Raw genomic sequence first — 24,130 nt, 5'->3', positions numbered from 1 at the left:
ACACCCTCCACCGAACCACACACACTTTCACACTCCCATACAAATACTCAGTTAACTAATCAATAACTAATATAGACTTTCACATAGCTAGTAACCAACTGTAGAATCAGTTTACACAACAACTGACAAAGTGATACAGATATTCACACAGTTTAGTCTCTATCCACTATATTTAGTGAGACATTATAAAATGGTCAAGTAAACAGTCAATTACACTGCTACTAAATCCTCCATCCAAATATTTATTTATATATCCACTCATTCTTCAATGCAAATTGCTATATATATAATGCATATTTAAATAACGAAGCAAACCACATTCACTGGATGATGTCATCAGTGATGTCATCAGTGATGTCATTTGAGATGTCATCAGTGATGTCACTGACCATGTCATGAATTATCTAATATGTGACATCATCAGCAGTGGATTGCGGGTGCGCGATATATACTTAGTACAACTAACTATATAGGAGCAATTTCAATGGTTTTGTATGAGTAAAATGTCCAGCTAACTATAACACCACTAAAACTTATAGTTTTTTGAGTGAATTTCAAAGGTTTTGTAAAAGCTAATTCCTAACTATATAACTCCTGAAACCTATGGTTTTTTCAGTGAATTTCCAAGCTTTTTTTGAATGCTAATTCCTAACTATATAAGGCCTGAAACCTATGGTTTTTTCAGTGAATTTCAAAGGTTTTTTTAAATGCTAATTCCTAACTATATAAGGTCTGAAACCTATGTTTTTTTCAGTGAATATATATATATATATATACACATCCAGACACATCTATCTATTTATATTTATATATATATATATATGCCGATAAGGGCGGCAACGTGGTCCTGTGGCCTAGGGACATGTATTTACAACAGGCGGATTCACAACTAAATGACATATCCTGTTACCGCAGAAGTAACATCCAGATTGTTAAGAATACATGGACCGCACAACATCAAAAATTACAAGTGTGGAGAAGTGCGGGGTTACTCACACATGAGGAATTCAAATACCTTAAGAAGGATTATCCTGTCATTCCCTCTTGGTATTTACTCCCCAAGATTCACAAAGACACCCATGTACCACCTGGCCGTCCGATTATCTCGGCCATAGACAGTTCTCTGGAACACGTGTCTAAATACATCGACTTTTTTTTGCAAAGCCATGTTAAAAATCTTCCTTCCTATGTTAAGGATTCTTTTGATTTTCTTGCTAAAATTGAACACTTCATTTGGGAGGACAACATGGTACTCATGACTTTGGATGTTTCATCCCTTTATACCTCAATCAGACATGAGGATGGACTCAGGGCTTTGGACCATTACCTGAATAAAGACTTACCTCTCCCTACGGCACACAATAAAATGCTGGTTGACATGACCAGAATGTGCTTAGAACAAAATTTCTTCATTTTCAATGGCGCAATTTACCACCAGGTCAGAGGTGTGGCGATGGGGGCCTGTTTCTCACCTAGCTACGCGTGTCTTCACGTTGGGCTATGGGAGGAACAGGTCCTAGTCGGTCAGCACCATGATTTCTTTTCTTACAATATTGTTTTGTATTTGCGTTATATTGATGATGTTTTTTTGATTTGGAGGGGCAGTGAGGAAGAGGCCAGAAAGTTTGTTGATTTGATTAATTTAAACACCATTAATCTTAATTTCACTGCGAACTTTAGCACTGAGTCTATCTGTTTCTTAGATGTTGAGGTACTTGTGGAGGGCACTAGTCTTAACACCAGACTGTACAGGAAGCCGAGTGCAGGAAATACCATCTTGCACTCCAACAGTCAACACCCAGCACATTTAATTCGGAGCATTCCCTTTGGGGAAATGCTCCGAATAAGAAGAATCTGCAGTACAGATGCTGAATGCGCGGCTGCGCAGGAGGCATGCAGATTACGCTTCCTGGCTAGAGGCTATTCCACGGAAACTTTGGCCAAGGCCATCACACGTTCCAACTCAGTCAGCAGGCAGGAAGCATTAATACCCAGAATAAGGAATGCTCAACTGAATAATGATGTGACCAAGGATGCTCAAACTTGTTCTCCCAGAGCTATTTTAACATTCAACCGACAACACGGGGCTCTTCGAAAAATTATCAATAAGAATTGGAATTTAGTTCGCAGTGACCCTGTGATTGGTCACATGGTGGACACTAAACCGATTCTTACTTTTAGAAGATCCCCCTCAATGTCCAAGGCTCTAGTTAACAATACTTTAGAACCTAAGATGTCTACAACCTGGTCAGCATTGAGGAAGGGTTTCAAAACTTGCCCCCAATGTAAGGCCTGCCGCTTTGGCAGCAATAGGACACATTTCAAAAGTCCTTTTTCCGAGCATCCTACCGCCATTTCTAAGTGGCTCACATGTAAAACAGAATATGTGGTCTATGTGTTGGAGTGTCCGTGTGGGCTACAATATGTGGGCAGCACTAAGCTGCCCGCCCACAAGCGGATTCTCCAACACATACGGGCAATTTCTGGACATGACCAAAATTATCCGGTTGCCAGGCATTTCCAGGACAAACATCTAGGTGTCCCTGATTTACTTCTATTCTTTTTAATTGATTGTGTTGAGGCCTCGAGGAGAGGAGGTGACTGTGAGGCCAAGCTCCGTCTCCTTGAGACTCGATATATTCTGGAATTAAACACCAAAAATCCGAATGGCCTCGATGACAGGGAAGACCTATACACTTGCCTGCCCATGCCTGTCCGGATATTTTAATAACCATTGAACTGTTCCCTGTAAATTTGTTTCCTGATGTACATATGATGAATTTTTCTCCTTTTTATCTTCAGTATATAACCATTTCTGATTTTACCTTTGGAATCACCAATGACTAATACTTTGCACTTTGTTAAACTTTGCACTTTACATTATGCACTTTATATGCCTATGACTACTATTGTGACTTGCCCACTTGGGCCCAATTTTGAATGCATATTCTCTTTGTGTCATCCATTTGCTGCTATCGGATTCTCATTATTTGCACTATTTGTAAATACTATACTCTTTTATACATATCGGAATATTTAGGGTTTTAACACTTCAGAATGTACATAGATGAATTTACTTATCGTGTGCATATATATGTTAGTGTTTCTTATTGATCAAGTTTTGCGATTTCTACATGTTTTTAGCTTGTATTTATCAATTTATATATTTAATTGGTTGTAAATATGTAGATTGCTTTATCTTGAATCATGGTAGCCCACTTGGGCTTTATCCACTATTCCGGTGTATATGTTTGCAGCAATCACGTTATGAAGTATTTCCTTCATTTCTACGACACAATGTAATGCACTGTCACTTTAAAAGTCCAGCTTGATGCTCGCTGTTTGTCATGTGATCAAGCCTCCTTGGAGGCGAAACGCGTCATGGCGGCAGCGCTGGCTCTTATGGAATAAACACCGTTCACCAGCACCTTTGGGTCGGCTCTTTGTTACAAGTATTCGGACTTTGTTGTTCTGTGTGACAAGCTTCGCCATATATGTATATATATATATATATATATATATATATATATATATATATATATCCACGGATTCCTCTTCGCTCAGGAAAAAGGATGACAAGCCACACCACCAGGTACCGGAAAGTTTGTTTATTTAGGGCATAAACAGTATATATATATATATATATATATACATCCACACACTTACATACATACACGTAGGTGGTTTCACAGAGACCAAACCTGACTCTATAATCGACAATTGTAGCACTCCCAAGAAATGACCGCAAGAGTGAAACCTATGCCTGGTTATTGGACAACGGTATGCGGAAGCCTGTGTGATTCATGTTTGCCCGAAGAGAAACAAACTGGTGTACATAGCATGGCACATTTACAATATTTCCAATAGCTCTATAACAAGCATTAGAAAACAAGTAATTGAAAAAGTAACTAACAAGTATAAGAAATAAGCTGGAGCACATAGAAAATAAAAACATTTTATACATTTGAGTGAGAGCTTTGAAAGTCGTTTCGAGAATAGTAAAGATATCTATCTATATATATATATATATATATAATCTATTACACACACACACACACACACCCACCCACACGCACACGCACACGCACACACACAAATACGGCTGGGTGACATACGCACTTATAGGATAAACATCATTTGTGGGTAATACGAGACAGCCAATGCATTGCTCTTGTACACTATACTGCTAAGGCATGCTGACGACTAAATATTCTCACCAGTATGTTTCTAAATATCCGAATTCATAAAAAAATAATTGTAGTCAACAATATCAAAATGTATTCCAAATATCTGCAGTTCCCCGAGCACTGGATGTTTGAAAAATTAATTCATGCGTATATAATTCACTTTTCCAATGTAAAAAATGGTTCTACAACACAGAATATTTAGTAGGAATGTTTAAAGGCGGTTAGAACTTCTGAACTTGCTAAAGTAGTAACGATGGTATCGTTTTGAGGTGAAGTTCTTTAAAACGGTTAAAAATAAAGTCCCCTCCAGATCAGCACTGCTTTTCTTCTACTGTGTACTTCGTTGAAGCGCTCCATGGCGCAGAGTATGTTGATGACACTGTATAATAAACACACTATTTCTGAATGTATGCAAGGGTCTTTAAGACGCGGGATATTACAGCACAGTCTGTATAATTAGCTGAGTTTAACCCGAGACCTATTGCATTGTAAATGCTTGTTGTAGCTGCTGCTTGCTACATGTTGGAATGTGTGTTCGGGCAGTGCAGGTGCGAGCTGTGAGGACCCCCGGTGTCTGCCAGCTTCTGGGTGGAGCCCTCCGGGACGGATTTAGACCCCCTTCCGGTGCCAGCACCCCCCTTCCAGTGCCAGCACCCCCTTCCGGGGACAGGCGTGCGGCATGAAAACAAGACATCAAGACAGGGAAAAAACACGATACATGTAAACCCTCAGTACAGGCCCCACCAGGGAGCCAGAGGGGGGCACGGTTTATGCCCGAGCTGACACTTTACGGGATTCTGGGGTAGCCCCCACCCTCCCATTTATAACAACATATCCCCACTGCCACCTCTGTGGACTCCTGCAGTGTCCCTTGAGGTCTTGCTATGGTGGGTGGGTTTTCACCCTCACCCGCATTTTGGTGTACGTGGTGTTTTTTCAGACCCTCACTGAAGATGTATGTGGTGAGGGATGCCATGTCCACATGAAAGCGCCACCTCTCTGCTCATCAGCGCATGTCCTGGTGCGTGCCACCTAATAGTGCCTTGCGAGGCTGGTGTGCTTATTGGCACTTGCCACACACAGGCCGTCCAGGCCGTGGTGTCTTGGACATGGCGCCCACGGTTACAGCCCCCCTCATAGGACGCACGCCACAGACCGAGCTGTGTCTTGCTGCGGATACAATATTACTGCAGCTCTTCATGTGTAGACTTCGGAAGGCTGAAGGAGTGAGTTGGCCCTGCAGTTGCGCCTGTGCAGCACGGCTGGGTTCTGCTGTGCAAGAAGACGGTGTTTGCTTTGATATGTACACATCTCACCCCACACCATAGAAGTGCCCAGGCACCGCTGCCGGTGTGAACGGCCACACAATCGTGTCCTGTATGCAGCCCCGGGCCACACTTTGCGCTCTGTGGCCTCAGGCGCGCTGTAATCCCGCAGCGCTTCACGAGCCGAGCTGCAGTGAGCTCACCAGTGCCAGGAATGCGCTGCTCGGGCTTCCGTCAAGTCGGTGCCTGCAGAGTATAGCGCCTCGGGTTACAGCTCTCTGCCCCCCTCATGCTGGTGGTGTCTTTAGCAACCTCCCGCCCCTCAGAGTGTGCTTACTCAGAGGGTGCTAGGTTGTTGACATACCCGTCCTGGGTTTCCTTGAAAGCTCGACAGACAGTCTAACTAAGCCAATGCCGATTTCATAGGTTTTTCCGTAGGGTCTCGCGGACACCCCTGTCAGTCTCAGAGGTCTTCCGCACTCTCTCGTCTGAAATCAAGCACAACAGTGATGCACGCGCGCCCACCATCTGTCTTCAATTACCGCGGCCCCTGACACGGGCGATAATTGAAGACAGATGCTCTTCTGCTGCGCGTGTCCGCACGGAATATGCAATAGGCGGAGATACTCTCCAGCCTATAGCCTATTGCGTGCTGTCTTCCGAACAGACAAGCACGAGAAGCCCAATCGAAATGCCGCTGCCAAAACAAAGGACGAAAAATTCACGAGCAGCCAGGAATTTTTAGGTTAGTTTTCGGAAACGCTAACTACAGGACTCTTGGGCTCCGCCCACACTGCTGACGCAGTGTGACGTAGGCCCGAGCCCTAAAAATGGCATGAAACAATAAAGTTGAAACATGACAAAAACTGAAGATGAGAAAGTAGGAAATACAGATGGAAAAAGAATAAGCGGGTAAAGAGTAAAAAGAAAGACAGGAAGAACAAAAGACTCACTCATGCACCCTCCCCTTTCTCCCAAAAACACAACCCACACACTCCCACACCACGAGCAACGAACCAACCCAGGTACAAGCATCATGAAAGCTGGCAGGGCAAACATGAAGAAAGTACCAGAGTACCAGGAACAAGGTGAAGGAGAAAACAAAGCAATGAAATATAGAAAACAGTAAATGGATGGAAGACAGTTGTTGAGCTCACAAAGGTAGGAAAGAGGTGTAAATGGAGGAGTGAGCTACACAATAGAACTTCCCCAGAACAAGTTGGAGTGGAAGGTGTGATTAAGCACCACACAAAGAATGCAAAGTATAGGAAAAACCACATTGGATGTGGCGGTAAATACCACATGGTAAAATGCATAATGTGGGAACAGCACAACTAGGTGTGGTGAAAAGTACCACAAGGGACAATGCAATAAATAGCAAGGTATGGCGGAAAATACCACACGGTACATTGCAATATATGCAAACTGCAGAAATAGGTGTGGTGGAATATACCACACAGTGCAATGAAATATGTACTAACATAAGAACCAGGTGTGATGGGAAATATCACACAGTATAACACAAGGTATGGCGTAAAGTACCATACAGTAAATAATGTAATATGCAGGAACTGTAAAACTAGGTGTGGGGCACTCCACCCTGCACAAGGTACAGCAAAAACTTTGAAACTGGAGGTGTGGGAATCAACTTTAAAATCATAACCACGTAAATGTGGGAAGCAAAAATACTATATAGTATAATTCAACGGTAACATCACCATGTAAATTAAAGAACACATAACCACAATTGTGACCTGCGGGAGAAAACGTAGAAGTAAAACAGCAAATGTATACATTAAGTACTATGGTATTTGAAAACATCTCATGTAAGGGAAAAAGCAAGCAAGTAGAAAACATGCAATCTAAAATAAGCTTAAAAAAGCAAAGAAGGTAAGTTTTTCAGCTGTACAATATCGTAAAAACTTGAGGTAAGTAAAACTTTCAGCAAAATAGCAATGTATAACTTGAGGTACGTAAACATTTGTATATAGTAGTAAGGAATAGTGGTCAGTGACATTTTACACTAAACTTGCAGAAAAAAAACGTGTGCCAGCATGCAAATAAATGTAACCATATTGCAAACAGCAGAAATAAGTAAAATTGGCAAAATGTACTTAATATCAGCAAATAAATTAGACGGTAAGACAAAAGTACTTTGGGCATGAGGAGTTTCTTTAAATAAGATTTAACGTGAGGACCTTGAAGTAGATGTACTGTAAAATTACTATGAACTCCGGTGAACAGTTGTGAAGAAAGTTCGTGGGCGGCACAGATGGCGATGCAGATTGAAAAGTCTGGGAACACTAAATTTCGAGACCTCAACAAATTCGAAATGTTTAATAGCGTGACGAGGAATGCGTGTTTGCGCTAAGGCATATTTTACTAACTAGTACTGATGATCTTAGGAAGACGAGTACAAAATGGTGTCACGTTTAACATGTCGACGCAGAGTGGCTTACAGGGCACCTGTGCACAAAAACACGCAAATGCAGGAGCCAGGAAGAAAAAACGTCACAGAGGGCCCACGGAGCAACTTCCAAGAAGGTTGAAATGTATGCACTGAGCTCGTGCCAGTTTTTGAATGAAGGTATGGCAGTTTTTTAACGAAGTGAAAGATGATGTCTCAAAATTGAATTAAGTATAATGGACATTTAAATTCACTGGAGCATTGGAGTAAAAGCGAGGAATAATAATAAAACATGAAGAGAGCTTGGGAGCGCTCGACATATTCTCTCTTAATGCTGATTTCCGTTAGGTAAACACACGGCGCATTGCCAACGTCTCTAAACTCCTCAGAAAACGGTAGAGACACTCTATTTTGGTAGCGCAAGACCTGCAGAGGGTTAAACATCAGGGCTTCATGAAAGTCACAAATTTTCATGTGGTGGCAAACACATCCCATGGTATAAAAGTGAAACACACGGTATGCTCCTGAGAGAGCGCCATTTACAGTGAAATTTGTAGGGGTGCAGCATATGTACAAGTAGTTAGCACCCGTATATATAGAGGACTGTTTATCATGTTTAGATGCAATGTATGACAAAGTATTCAAGTAAATTGGTATCAGAGAATGTGCAGAACCAACGTTACAAGATGCGAATTCATATTTGCTGCAATATAGAGATGCTTTGAAATGAAATCTTTTACTATTAAGAAGAGTGTTTAATTGATTTACTAATGTGCTTTCAGATTGATTAACTGAAATGTGATCATGCTTTATGTACTCAATAATTAGTCGAATATAGAGAAAATGCATTTGTCGTTAAGGTTGGAGGCCTAGTGAACCCAGAGAATTGCTCATTTAAACGTAAGGCCTAAATTCTAGCCTAGGCCTAGTTCATGGAAATGGCGCAGGCCTGTGTGAAAATGTTTGCTTTGCATATAACGGTATAAATGCTTATGAAAGAGGCTTTAGAAAATGTTGCAACATTATTAGACTGTGAGCCTATTTGCGTATATTCTTTTGCAGGTGCATCATCCAGTAGATTGTAGAGTAGAAGGGCCCATTGTGTACGAGAGCTAGAAATGTTAGACTCAGACATGGAGGAGTAAACCAGGAATTTGAAGATACAACTGGAAGCGACAGAGAGTCTGAGACCCAAGGACGTTTAACGGACAAGGATGGAAGAAGGCCAAAGTGGAAAAACTCATGTAATCGACACCTTGGAGAGGGCGTACCTGAAGGCGTGTCATTCACATTTTGGGGTTTCGTATTAGGGACAGCACACCGAGGGTGGAGGCAGAGCAGATGGGCTGAGGAGTCAGAGAGAGTGGTTGGTCTTGGTAAATAGCTTAGCTATGACTGAAGATTCTCTAGAGTTAGAGAGAAGTGAGTGAACTTCTTTGAAGTCACCACTGCTGACACCTTTGGTTAGGTTGGGCTATTGTTGAGTAGGGATGTCATTTAGAGTAGTGTAGGGAGAGATTAATCTGGATTTATGTCCTTTATTCCGATGAGTACCAGAACCCAGGTTATAGCTATTTTGTTTAGTCTGATGGTCCTGGAATTGATCCTGGTGTTGTTCATCAGTCGCCTGAGACTTTTCCGTAGGATTATGTATGTATTAGTGCCTGTTTACCTTTTGAACCTCTTGCTGAGGTGTTTGTACCTGCAGTTATTTTTGGTTATGTAATAAATCTTTCAAACTTAGGGGCCGATTAGGATGGCGGACGGAAATAGGTACTGTCCGCCATGGTGGGGGAAATTTTACTCCCGGCTGCGCCGCGGAGAAACCGCGGTTGGGATTAGGATATTCATGTCACGAAACTCCGACCGCGGCGGACGGAACACAACCAACACCGTCCGCGGTGGACGGAACACAACCAAGTCCGTCCGCGGCGGACGGAGTCCAATGAACAACCACTGCCGCGGACGGAAATGACCGCGGAAAATAAAACATGTACCGCCATCCCTGAGAATACTCCGTGGCCGCAATTAGGATAAATCCGCCCGTACAACGGAACTCACAGCCATCCACGTCCGCGGCGGAAACAATGCAACGAGAACCACAGCATCAGGGCGGAAGGCCAACACGCACAACATCCCTAGCGCCTAACAAATGTATGAAAGTGCACCGCAAGTCCTAAGCAAACATACGAACATTGACAAGGCCCCCCCCCCCAGCACAAGCCACCATGACACGTCCCAATTATCCAATAATGCACACAAGTCAACACGCCCACCTACCACCTGACTGCCAACAACCATCGAGACACGACTATAAAAAGACACCCCCACACAACCACAATCCCTTGCACCACAGCATTGCTGCCAGCAAGAGGGCCATTCGAGACACTGCTAACTCACATAAAATCACATAGAAGACACCCACCCACCACCCTACCACACAAACACCCACCACACAAATCCTACACATCACACACCACACACCTGCACCTCCCAACTCACTCAACTCACACACTGAGCACCACACACCATGGCACCCAAAAAAAACCCCAAATTCACGGAGACAGAGTTGCGGGTAATGGTAGATGAAATTATCCGTGTGGAGCCCAACATCTTCGGGGCCCAAGTCCAGCAGACGACCGTGGCGCAAAAGAACCACATGTGGGACAGGATCGTCACTCGTGTGAATGCGTCGGGGACTGTGCCGAGGACCAAGCACGACATTCAGAGGCGGTGGCATGACCTTAAGACCAGGGTCAAGGGCATCCGAGCGAAAAACCACGCCAGAGCCAATCTTACTGGCGGTGGCACACCCCCGGAGCCCATACCCTACACCGATTGGGAGGAGAAGGTGCTGGTGATACTACACCCAGAGAGCCTAGACGGCCTTGACGAAGGAGAAGAGACTGGTGAGTACAAACCAAGCACCACGATCAGCACGACATGGTCAGGCTCACACAACTGAGAATAAACATCCCCCACGCCCCAACCCATGCACGTTGGACACCAACACACTAACATGTCCATGGCTCCCAACAGGCCCCCATGTTCACGGGGAGGGTGGTGGTGGTGGTGGCGGTGGTGGAGGGTGGGGTGTGTGAGAGGCCCAAACTACAACTCCCAACAGGCCCCCATGTGCACGGGGAGGGTGGTGGTGGTGGTGGCGGTGGTGGAGGGTGGGGTGTGTGAGAGGCCCAAACTACAACTCCCAACAGGCCCCCATGTGCACGGGGAGGGTGGTGGTGGTGGTGGTGGTGGAGGGTGGGGTGTGTGAGAGGCCCAAACTACAACTCCCAACAGGCCCCCATGTTCACGGGGAGGGTGGTGGTGGTGGTGGTGGTGGTGGAGGGTGGGGTGTGTGAGAGGCCCAAACTACAACTCCCAACAGGCCCCCATGTGCACGGGGAGGGTGGTGGTGGTGGTGGCGGTGGTGGAGGGTGGGGTGTGTGAGAGGCCCAAACTACAACTCCCAACAGGCCCCCATGTGCACGGGGAGGGTGGTGGTGGTGGTGGTGGTGGAGGGTGGGGTGTGTGAGAGGCCCAAACTACAACTCCCAACAGGCCCCCATGTTCACGGGGAGGGTGGTGGTGGTGGTGGCGGTGGTGGAGGGTGGGGTGTGTGAGAGGCCCAAACTACAACTCCCAACAGGCCCCCATGTGCACGGGGAGGGTGGTGGTGGTGGTGGTGGTGGAGGGTGGGGTGTGTGAGAGGCCCAAACTACAACTCCCAACAGGCCCCCATGTGCACGGGGAGGGTGGTGGTGGTGGTGGTGGTGGAGGGTGGGGTGTGTGAGAGGCCCAAACTACAACTCCCAACAGGCCCCCATGTTCACGGGGAGGGTGGTGGTGGTGGTGGTGGTGGAGGGTGGGGTGTGTGAGAGGCCCAAACTACAACTCCCAACAGGCCCCCATGTGCACGGGGAGGGTGGTGGTGGTGGTGGCGGTGGTGGAGGGTGGGGTGTGTGAGAGGCCCAAACTACAACTCCCAACAGGCCCCCATGTGCACGGGGAGGGTGGCGGTGGTGGTGGCGGTGGTGGAGGGTGGGGTGTGTGAGAGGCCCAAACTACAACTCCCAACAGGCCCCCATGTGCACGGGGAGGGTGGTGGTGGTGGTGGTGGTGGAGGGTGGGGTGTGTGAGAGGCCCAAACTACAACTCCCAACAGGCCCCCATGTGCACGGGGAGGGTGGTGGTGGTGGTGGTGGTGGAGGGTGGGGTGTGTGAGAGGCCCAAACTACAACTCCCAACAGGCCCCCATGTTCACGGGGAGGGTGGTGGTGGTGGTGGTGGTGGTGGAGGGTGGGGTGTGTGAGAGGCCCAAACTACAACTCCCAACAGGCCCCCATGTGCACGGGGAGGGTGGTGGTGGTGGTGGCGGTGGTGGAGGGTGGGGTGTGTGAGAGGCCCAAACTACAACTCCCAACAGGCCCCCATGTGCACGGGGAGGGTGGCGGTGGTGGTGGAGGGTGGGGTGTGTGCGACAGGAAACAGAAATGTCTACAAATCAATGTAACCATGTACTGTCCACATTACTGACCTGCTCGATCTTGTCCCTCAGGTGATCGTCAACTGACTGGGGAAAGCAGTACCCGGCCGCCAGCCTCGCCTCCCACACCTACAGGACTCTCTGCCGACGACGACACAGGCAGCTCCGGGGCGGAGGATGGAGCGGGACCAAGCACGCAGCCAGGGCCATCTGGCTCACAGGGACTCCCGGGACCGACCAACGTCGCATGTGTGACTCCCGCGGCACCCGTCTCTGTGATCTGCACAGTCCCCACCACCACCAGTACCACCAGTACCACCAGTACCACCACTACCACCACTACCACCAGCACCACGACTCCTGCCGGTGCCACCCAGCATGACCCAGCGCGCAACGCTGGTCCAACGGCCCCACACACAAGCAGGGTGAGTGGGCCACAAACACAGGCAACGGGACAACTGCCAATCAGGCGACCCACACACCGCCGGTCAGAGGAGGGACAGCTACCCGAGCCAGTGGCACAGTCCCTACAAGCTCTTGCCAGGTGCCAGGCCTCATACGACCGGTCCCAGGCAAACGCTGATCGTGTTCACGAGGACTCAGTGGACAACACCAACAGCCTGCGCGAGATCTCTGGCATCCTTGGCCAGATGTTGGTGATCATGGGCCAGCAGGCAACGATGTGGAGGGAATGGGTTGCCCGGAACAACCCCCCCCCCCTCCACCATGTGTGTCAGCGCCACCGCCACCGTCACCTCCGCCTCCCCCGTCACCTCCGCCTCCGCCTCCACCGCCGCCACCACCACCTGAGCCCCTGGCGACGGATGTGGCCCATCACCAACCTGCCCTCCCAGCTGCCTCTGTACCACCTCCGAGACGGAGGGGGCGGCCGAGGCAGGAAGTTGCTGAGAGCAGTGTTGGAGCGCCAGGCACACGCTCCAAGAGGGGACGACCTTGACAATGCCACTGCCTGTGCCAGACATTCACCCTGCAAACCATCCTGTCCCACATAGACAATCATTGCCACTGGTCTGCTGGACTAGCCTGACACCCCCCAATGTGGTGTCAGCACGGACATTTCATCTGCCATTACCTACAACTCCAACTCCCTCCCTCCCACTTACTTGTAAATATTCACCAGCACAAAAGCACAACCTGTCAATAAATTGCATTTACTCACACAATGATGTTTTGCCTCCATGTTTATTCACATGATTGCCATCAGATACAGACGTAAACAGGTACAGGGATCATAGTCGCACATGATCATGGCGCTGCGGGAGTGACCTAGAGAAAACCAGAGACAGCAAACACACGTCAGTAAAGAGATTCACACACATCACAACACAATGCACAGCAACATTACACAAACGACAACCATCACACAAGCATGGGATGGGAGCACACACATCATGGACACTCCTATGTCCAAAGACATGAAGACACACATGTGCAACCATCACAAACCACACCCAGCTGAATAACCCCATATCCACACAACACCAGAAAACATACATGAGGCATTGTCAACCGCCACTAGAGGTAGATACTCACATTCAAGGGAAGTAGCGATCAATGAGCTGGCGCCTCTGGTCCACACCTTCCTCCTCACCACTATCCTCATCAGTCGACATGGGTGGGATGGGAGGCCGAGGAACTCCTTCGTCTTCAGGGTCCAACAGCAGTTCAATGTCATTGCGTACTGCCAGGTTGTGGAGCATGCAGCAGGCAATCACGATCTTGCATACTTTTCCTGGTGAGTAAGGCAGTGCCCCTCCGGTCTTATCGAGGCACCGAAACCTAGACTTCAGCAGTCCAAAGGTACGTTCGATGACTCTCCGTGTCCTTCCATGTGCCTCATTGTACCGCATTTCACCCGCCGTCCTCGGATTACGTAGGGGACTGAGGAGCCAGGGCCGGTTTGGGTAAGCCGAGTCGCCTATGTAGGGGGATGACAGAGACAAACATCAGAACAAGATATGGTGGGTACCCCATGCAACACAGAGATCACAAGAGTCCCCACTGCACACTCACCAACAAGCCACGCTTGACCGGGTGGCAGATTTGCCATGAGTCGTGGGACATTGCTGGTTCGCATGATGTGGGCGTCATGTGCGGATCCAGGAAATCTTGCACACACATGGGAGATGATGTTGCTCGCCAGGCACACCACCTGCACGTTCAGCGAATGAAAGTGTTTGCGATTCCTGAACACTTGTTCGCGTGCCCGTGGTGGAATGAGCGCGATGTGCGTGCCATCAATTGAGCCCACAACGTGAGGTATGTGGCCCAGTGCATAGAAACCAGCTTTGACAGCTGGCAACTCTTCCGGACGTGGGAAATGTATGTACTCATCCTTGTACAGCATCATAGCTGTTAACACATCCCGAAGAACCGTGCTGAACATTGCCTATGACATACCCCCGGCACCTCCAACTGTATACTGAAATGTGCCAGTAGCGAAGAAATGTAGTACCGCCATGACCTTTGCAGTGGGTGTAAACGAGCCAGGATACGTTCTACGTGGCTGCAGATGAGGAGCCAATTGAGCCACAAGCTCCAGCAACCGACGTCGATCCAGCCTGAATTTCCGAATCACCTCCTCGTCTACCATATCCTCCAGCTGAGTGTATGGGCGATGCACATTTGGAGCCCTCCTGTGTGGGAGAGAGATGTAACTTAGGTCAACGTACAAACGACGCATACGTGTACAACTCCATCACATGTGTACCTTACTGACATAACTCCAGTCGTCACCCTAATGTATCGTAGACACATCACAGACACTCATGCAACTGCATGCACACAAACGATAAGTTTACACACGCCATGTCATCAAGCACAAATGCCACCACCAATGATGATGTGCATACGGTAATGACATGCATGGTGACAGAACGTATAAATCACATACACGGAATGCATGTGTACCACCACCACTGTAGTCACCTCGACACAACAATAAACCGACAACAGATGCATGAATTGGCCACACAGCCGTGATGTACTGTGTAGTTGTGAAGATGTAACAACGTCTGTAGGGTCAAACCCGACGTCAACACGTACGAATGCACATCTGTTGGCCATTGTGTGCCGACCGATGTCCATTGTATGGACACACATGCTATATTGTATGACATATGACCTTTCACAATCACGCTCACATCCCTCATGACGCAACTGCACACAACACATCACGGTGCAGCGTCTGACAAGATCACATATTTGGCGCCGCCATGGCGGTGCTCAACTTCCGCTACTTCCCAAAGGCCGAATGCGGCCTGCGTCCCTCTTCCCATTGGCTGCATGTGCAGGGACCGTGACGGGCACACATCGGCAACCGCACGTGCAAGCTTCAGGCACGGATGCTTCAGTTGCAACAATGTACTATCACTGGCGCCTCCATGGCGGGGCACGTACACAGCGGGGGAGGTGCAGGCCTATACACCCTGCAGATGTACTCAATGGACATGCCAGTTCATGACCCCCCTTACAGTCACCTTGCATCATCCACCGTACACCGGCCGGAGCGGCCGGCCCATGAACAACCGCCGTGCCCGGCCATGAACACAACCGCCATGGCCGTGCCAGGCCATGAACAACCGCCGTGCCCGGCCATGAACACAACCGCCATGGCCGTGCCCGGCCATGAACAACCGCCGTGCCCGGCCATGCACACAACCGCCATGGCCGGGCACGGCCATGAACAACCGCCGTGCCCGGCCATGAACACAACCGCCATGGCCGTGCCCGGCCATGAACAACCGCCGTGCCCGGCCATGCACACAACCGCCATGGCCGGGCACGGCCATGAACAACCGCCGTGCCCGGCCATGAACACAACCGCCATGGCCGTGCCCGGCCATGAACAACCGCCGTGCCCGGCCATGCACACAACCGCCATGGCCGGGCACGGCCATGAACAACCGCCGTGCCCGGCCATGAACACAACCGCCATGGCCGGGCACGGCCATGAACAACCGCCGGTCCCGGCCATGAACAACCGCCGTGCCCGGCCATGCACACAACCGCCATGGCCGTGCCCGGCCATGAACAACCGCCGTGCCCGGCCATGAACACAACCGCCATGGCCGTGCCCGGCCATGAACAACCGCCGGTCCCGGCCATGGCGGTTGTGTTCATGGCCGGGCACGGCGGATGTTCATGGGCCGGCCGCTCCGGCCGGTGTACGGTGGATGATGCAAGGTGACTGTAAGGGGGGTCATGAACTGGCATGTCCATTGAGTACATCTGCAGGGTGTATAGGCCTGCACCTCCCCCGCTGTGTACGTGCACCGCCATGGAGGCGCCAGTGATAGTACATTGTTGCAACTGAAGCATCCGTGCCTGAAGCTTGCACGTGCGGTTGCCGATGTGTGCCCGTCACGGTCCCTGCACATGCAGCCAATGGGAAGAGGGACGCTGGCCGCATACGGCCAATCGCAAGTAGCGGAAGCTGTGCACCGCAACAACAGGGCCAGTCATTGGCCCATTTCACGATCACGCTTCCAGGGCTGACCAATTGCTGGCGACGTATGCCACTGACACGTGCTGAGGGCCCTATATATGTGTCTTGGCCAACATGAAACTTCCTACCCTGGGGACCAGTGCTGCCTGTGACCATCACCTCGACCTGCTGCTGCTGCTGAGCTGACCACCGACTGCTGCCTGTGACCATCACCTCGACCTGCTGCTGCTGCTGCTGAGCTGACCACCGACTGCTGCCTGTGACCATCACCTCGACCTGCTGCTGCTGCTGCTGAGCTGACCACCGACTGCTGCCTGTGACCATCACCTCGACCTGCTGCTGCTGCTGCTGAGCTGACCACCGACTGCTGCTCTAGTGCCATACTCCGTGATCTTGCCATGTCGAGTGGCAAAGAGATCCGGTCTCGACCCTTCACCGCCGCGGAGCTTGATGTCCTCGTGGACGGTGTACTCCGCAACTATGGACGCCTCTACGGCGCACCGGGACGGGTGGTAAGTGCAGTGTGGGACATGTTGGTGTGCATGAGGGGGCCAAATGATCAGGCCTATTTATATCTTAGCTGTGTAGTGTGGGCTAGACATATGTTCCTGATTGTGCATGGCTGCTGACAGTAACGTCTTGCCCCTATGTGTGTGACAGGCCACCTGTCCACTGACTTAAACCCTTTTGTCTCCCATCATGGTAGGTCAAGCTGCACCTTCGCAAGGACCTGTGGAGGACCATAGCACGGGAAGTACGGGCATTGGGGGTGTGCAACAGACGACATACACACTGCCACAAACGCTGGGACGACATTTCCAGGCTGAGCAAGAATGTAGCGGAAGTAACACTGGGCCTGATTCCAAGGACGCCCCGTCTGGCCCGACGCTCCATGACCCCTCTCATGCACCGTATCATTGCAGTGACGCATCCTGAACTGGCCGAACGTCTGAGTGCCGATCAACAGCAAACTAGCGGTGAGCATACTGTCTGTGTAGGAAACTTGTGAGTGCTATGCATGTATTGGTGCACAGACACACTATTGAGTTCCGTGTTGCGTATGTATGCCTGTGATGGCATTTTGGTCCCATTGGGTGGTACTCATTTGACATCCAGGTCCGCCATGTTGACACGCCACTTGCTTAGTAGTTGAGTGTTAAAGCACATCCCCTAGTGGTCCATGTCCCCATGGCAGAAAATGTGAGGATGACTGGTAGGGGTGGGCCATGTGCAGGATGAGGGCTCATGAACCTTTGTCTGCTATGTGATTTGGCTATCCTGTTCCTTCTGTACGTGAGTGTGCCCATGACTCACACATCTTTTCTGTGCATTTCAGCTTTGACAGAGGACACTCAGCCACAGACGGTGGAGAGTAGCCGAGGAAATGAGTCCGGCTCAGACTTCGCACACACGCAGACTGACACGGAGGAGGCCAGCGCCGGAGAGGGGGACAGGACCGTCCCTGAGGACTCGCATGTGGAGACACCATCGTCCTCCTCGTCGGACACTCTTGGTGAGCCTGCACTGTTGTCACAGACTGGGAGTGGGCACTCATCACCTTCTGTCGGAAGACAGCACACAGGGCCCACACTTCCGCCAACTGCACCATGTATTGTTCGTGGCCGAAGGAGTAGGGGGAGCAGAGTGGCGTTCGGTGCAGGCACCGCTGCCCCTGCCACGGTGAGCCAAAATGCACTGTGTGCTGAGGCCGTTGATCTGCTGCGACAGCTGTGTGTGGGTCAGACCAATATGACAAATGCTTTCCAGGATCATGATAGGAAGTTGGGGCAGGTGGTGGCATTCATGGAAGGGATGCATGGCGATCTTGCAGGTCTACACAGGACAGTGCAGTCATTGGCAAGCAGTGTGTCGTCTGCAATAGTACAGTCGAATGAACAGGGTGCTACTTCTGTTTCCCCATCTACACCGCTGGATGTCTCAGGGGGTAGTGATTATTCAGAGCAGGACTCAAATACAGGTTATTGCACTAGAAGCAGCGTCAGACAGCACGTCAGGGCACGCAGGGCACAGACCCCATCCCCTAGATCAGCTAAATCTGTTCACGTAGACGACGTCAGATGCACTGGAGTACACACACAGGATCCACAAGTGTTGTTGGGGGACGTGCCTTCCGGAGCTACACAGGCATTCAACACGAAAGGTACTCCGAAGGCAAGGGATACTCACATGTCCATGGACTGTTCCTTGGACAAGGCCAGTCAGAAGACAAAGGCACCTACTGAGAGCAGGGAGACCCCCAAGAGCAGGCCCACAGCAGTGGATAGGAACACTCCCAAGGACAGTGAGAAGACTAAGGCACCTACTGAGAGCAGGGAGACCCCCAAGAGCAGGCCCACAGCAGTGGATAGGAACACTCCCAAGGACAGTGAGAAGACTAAGGCACCTACTGAGAGCAGGGAGACCCCCAAGAGCAGGCCCACAGCAGTGGATAGGAACACTCCCAAGGACAGTGAGAAGACTAAGGCACCTACTGAGAGCAGGGAGACTCCCAAGAGCAGGCCCACAGCAGAGGTAAGGGACACTCCCAAGGACAGTGAGAAGACTAAGGCACCTACTAAGAGCAGGGAGACTCCCAAGAGCAGGCCCACATCAGTGGATAGGAACACTCCCAAGGACAGTGAGAAGACTAAGGCACCTACTAAGAGCAGGGAGACTCCCAAGAGCAGGCCCACATCAGTGGATAGGAACACTCCCAAGGACAGTGAGAAGACTAAGGCACCTACTAAGAGCAGGGAGACTCCCAAGAGCAGGCCCACAGCAGTGGATAGGAACACTCCCAAGGACAGTGAGAAGACTAAGGCACCTACTGAGAGCAGGGAGACCCCCAAGAGCAGGCCCACAGCAGTGGATAGGAACACTCCCAAGGACAGTGAGAAGACTAAGGCACCTACTGAGAGCAGGGAGACTCCCAAGAGCAGGCCCACAGCAGAGGTAAGGGACACTCCCAAGGACAGTGAGAAGACTAAGGCACCTACTAAGAGCAGGGAGACTCCCAAGAGCAGGCCCACATCAGTGGATAGGAACACTCCCAAGGACAGTGAGAAGACTAAGGCACCTACTAAGAGCAGGGAGACTCCCAAGAGCAGGCCCACAGCAGTGGATAGGAACACTCCCAAGGACAGTGAGAAGACTAAGGCACCTACTAAGAGCAGGGAGACTCCCAAGAGCAGGCCCACAGCAGTGGATAGGAACACTCCCAAGGGCAGCGACACACACAAGGAGCAGGTGTCTGCTGGAGGCAGGTGCACCACAGACGACAAGTCTGCTGGCAGGAACAGGGCGGCGAGCAGGGCACAGGCTACATCCAGAGACAACACTCCACCTAAGGATAAGGCACATCCTACGGACAAGGCATCTAGCATGGACAATGGCGCAATCAAGGACAGGCATACTTCACCCCTGGCTGCACTGAGGCTGATGTTTTCTACTAAACGCCAAACTGATGTCTCCGCGGCGGAGTCCCCCCATACCTCCACTCCCATCCAGGCCAGTCAGAAGCAGAGGAGGGTGTCCCCTGTTGTTGCATCCCCCATTACACATCATTCCGAGTCCAGGCGGCAGGCACAGAGCAAACGACAAGCAGGCTCCAGCACGTCCCCCGAAACCAGATCCCCGGCAGCAGTTGCTCCACCTATGCTGGGTGGTGATTCTTTGGACTCCCCACCACTTGGCAGTCCTGTCCTGTCCAGGGTGCACTCACACCTCCCTAAGAAACGCAGACACACACCATTGACACCTGCAAACCCCGATTTGGCTCTAGGTGAGCTATCCCCAGCTCCCAGGCCCACCCTGCCTCCTGGCCCATACAGCCCTGTGGCTCATCATTTCAGTTGTCCCAGTGGCGCCGGTGCAGTTGACTCTCATGTATCAGATGGTGGCACAGTGTCAGTTGTGCCCTCTCCTGTTGCAGGTCCTGGCAGTGTATCTGGGTCTATGGCTCACGTGTCAGTTAGAAGATCTGTGGCTGTGTTGCACACTCCTGTTTCTGGTGCTGGCAGTCTGTCTGGGTCAGTGGCTCACGTGTCAGTGACTACATCTGTGGCTGTGTCTCACACTCCTGTTGCTGGTGCTGCCAGTGTGTCTGGGTCCATGGCCCATGTGTGTGTCACTCGGGCTGTGGCTGTGTCTCACACTCCTGTTGCTGGTGCTGCCAGTGTGTCCGAGGCAGGTAGTTCACGCAGTCCCCCCTGATTCTGTGATGTGACGTGCTGTACACTTCACTCAAATGTTAATTCACATGGTGTGTCCATTGAGAACTGCGTGGCACTCTTGTGGTCCCTGTGACGGGTTGGTAGGGACACGTAGTTGTGCTGCCTCTGATGTACCTGCTCTGTACTCTACAATGCCCTGTTGATGCTCTGATACTGCAACCTGCCCTCTCGTTACCTGCCTCTGATGTACCTGCTCTGTAATGCACAATGCCCTGTTGATGCTCTGATACTGCATACTGCCCTCTCGTTACCTGCCTCTGATGTACCTGCTCTGTAATGCACAATGCCCTGTTGATGCTCTGATACTGCATGCTGCCCTCTCGTTACCTGCCTCTGATGTACCTGCTCTGTAATGCACAATGCCCTGTTGATGCTCTGATACTGCATGCTGCCCTCTCGTTACCTGCCTCTGATGTACCTGCTCTGTAATGCACAATGCCCTGTTGATGCTCTGATACTGCATGCTGCCCTCTCGTTACCTGCCTCTGATGTACCTGCTCTGTAATGCACAATGCCCTGTTGATGCTCTGATACTGCATACTGCCCCTCTCACGTGCTGCCTCTGATGGGCCTGTTCTGTGCAATGGACTGTTGATGCACTTAGCCCCTCTCACGTGCTGCCTCTGATGGGCCTGTTCTGTGCAATGGACTGTTGATGCACTTTGCCCCTCTCACGTGCTGCCTCTGATGGGCCTGTTCTGTGCAATGGACTGTTGATGCACTTAGCCCCTCTCACGTGCTGCCTCTGATGGGCCTGTTCTGTGCAATGGACTGTTGATGCACTTTGCCCCTCTCACGTGCTGCCTCTGATGGGCCTGTTCTGTGCAATGGACTGTTGATGCACTTTGCCCCTCTCACGTGCTGCCTCTGATGGGCCTGTTCTGTGCAATGGACTGTTGATGCACTTTGCCCCTCTCACGTGCTGCCTCTGATGGGCCTGTTCTGTGCAATGGACTGTTGATGCACTTTGCCCCTCTCACGTGCTGCCTCTGATGGGCCTGTTCTGTGCAATGGACTGTTGATGCACTTTGCCCCTCTCACGTGCTGCCTCTGATGGGCCTGTTCTGTGCAATGGACTGTTGATGCACTTTGCCCCTCTCACGTGCTGCCTCTGATGGGCCTGTTCTGTGCAATGGACTGTTGATGCACTTTGCCCCTCTCACGTGCTGCCTCTGATGGGCCTGTTCTGTGCAATGGACTGTTGATGCACTTTGCCCCTCTCACGTGCTGCCTATGATGTACCTGCTCTGTACTCTACAATGCCCTGTTGATGCTCTGATACTGCAACCTGCCCTCTCGTTACCTGCCTCTGATGTACCTGCTCTGTAATGCACAATGCCCTGTTGATGCTCTGATACTGCATGCTGCCCTCTCGTTACCTGCCTCTGATGTACCTGCTCTGTAATGCACAATGCCCTGTTGATGCTCTGATACTGCAACCTGCCCTCTCGTTACCTGCCTCTGATGTACCTGCTCTGTAATGCACAATGCCCTGTTGATGCTCTGATACTGCAACCTGCCCTCTCGTTACCTGCCTCTGATGTACCTGCTCTGTAATGCACAATGCCCTGTTGATGCTCTGATACTGCATGCTGCCCTCTCGTTACCTGCTATGTTGTACCTGCTCTGGTGCCCACTTTGCCCATGTTCACGCATACACTGTGATTTGACCCCTATTATTTGACAATAAAGGTAGTCTATCAAGTCTCGTGGTCTGTCGTTGTCATTCCTGCTTGCGTACTGCTAATGTGTATTCGTATATGCTTCTCATCAGTGGTTTCGGTAACATGACACTCCCCCTCCCTACGTCACGTCCCTTGCTGGTATTCCCCTCCAGACAGCCAATGGTTTGTACCTTACCTGCGTCGTCGTCCATAGTAGGCCATGACTAGGACGTGGTGGATCGCGAAGAGCATCGGGAAAGCGTGTAGCGCCGGGTCCATGGTGGTGGTCAGCTTGCGGTGGGTATCTCGGCTGTGTCACCTATGTTCGCTGTGGGGATTCCGCCGTGTTAAGACAGGTTGTTTTTCCGCAGCGGTTTTATGTGTGTTTTCCGCCATCTTGATTTGGGGGACGGTCTTCGACGTCAGTGCGTACGGCGGAGCGTCCGGATGTGTTCCGTCCGCCGCGTGGTCGTGTGTAGTTGGCCGGCGGAGCGTGTTTTTCCGTCGCGGACGGAAATTTGACACGTTTTCCTATCCTGATATGGCGGACGGAGTATCCGCGGCAGGCGGACACGGAAAAGGCTTTTTCCGCCTACTCCAGGGCCGCGGTGGCTCTTCCGTCCGCCATCCTGATCGACCCCTTAGTTTGGTCAGTGGTTCTTGGGGAAAGCAATTGGGATTTCTAAATTGTTTATTCTCTTATGACAGATTGCTTAATTCACTCTATGGCAGGTAAAAAGGTCTAGTCGACCTGTGACGGGATTCTGGAGAATGACAAGCAGACTCTAGAGGTAAAATCCCGCCATTCCAGTTGGTAGCAGAGTAGGGTGGTTTACCTTCTAGAGTGAGGGTAATCCAGAAGTAGGTTGAGATTTCCCCGAGGCCCATAGAACCAAGGATGAGTGTCCAGAGAATCGCGGATGGAGGACGGCGTTCCACGAAAACCGACGGAGAGTGACAGTGCGGCAGAAAGCAGCAGGTCGAAGGAGAGTGAGTATGAAAAGGGTCATGCGTTGCTAGATTGCGGTGTTATGTTGTATTGTGTGTTGTATTGTCTTGCGGAGTTGAATGCCTGTAGTGTGAAAGAGGAACAGGTTGTGAGTGCGCGCAACCAGTGAAAATCTTGGGCTCAGGGAGAGTCCAAGTGGTCCGGGTGTATCGAACACCCATAGTAATTGTCGACCATTGTTAAGGGGGTTATGAGGTACCATTAATCGCCCGCAGGACCGAGATAGGGGGAACGAATGTGTGAGTACGTGGGTAACAGACGCTGGTTGGAAGTTGCCGTGAGTTTGTAACCTATCAGTGAGGCGATTGTCCGGTCGTTCGCGGACAGACATTTGCCAGTCCTGGTGACAATTACAGTTAGACTGTGGCCGTACAGTCAGGGAAGTGGTTGCTTGGTCGGAAGTAATCCTTTT

This window comes from Lissotriton helveticus, chromosome 2_1, assembly GCF_964261635.1.
Source record: "Lissotriton helveticus chromosome 2_1, aLisHel1.1, whole genome shotgun sequence".
Taxonomy (NCBI): domain Eukaryota; kingdom Metazoa; phylum Chordata; class Amphibia; order Caudata; family Salamandridae; genus Lissotriton; species Lissotriton helveticus.
The sequence above is the reverse complement of the archived record's forward strand: the minus strand, read 5'-3'. Positions refer to the sequence as shown.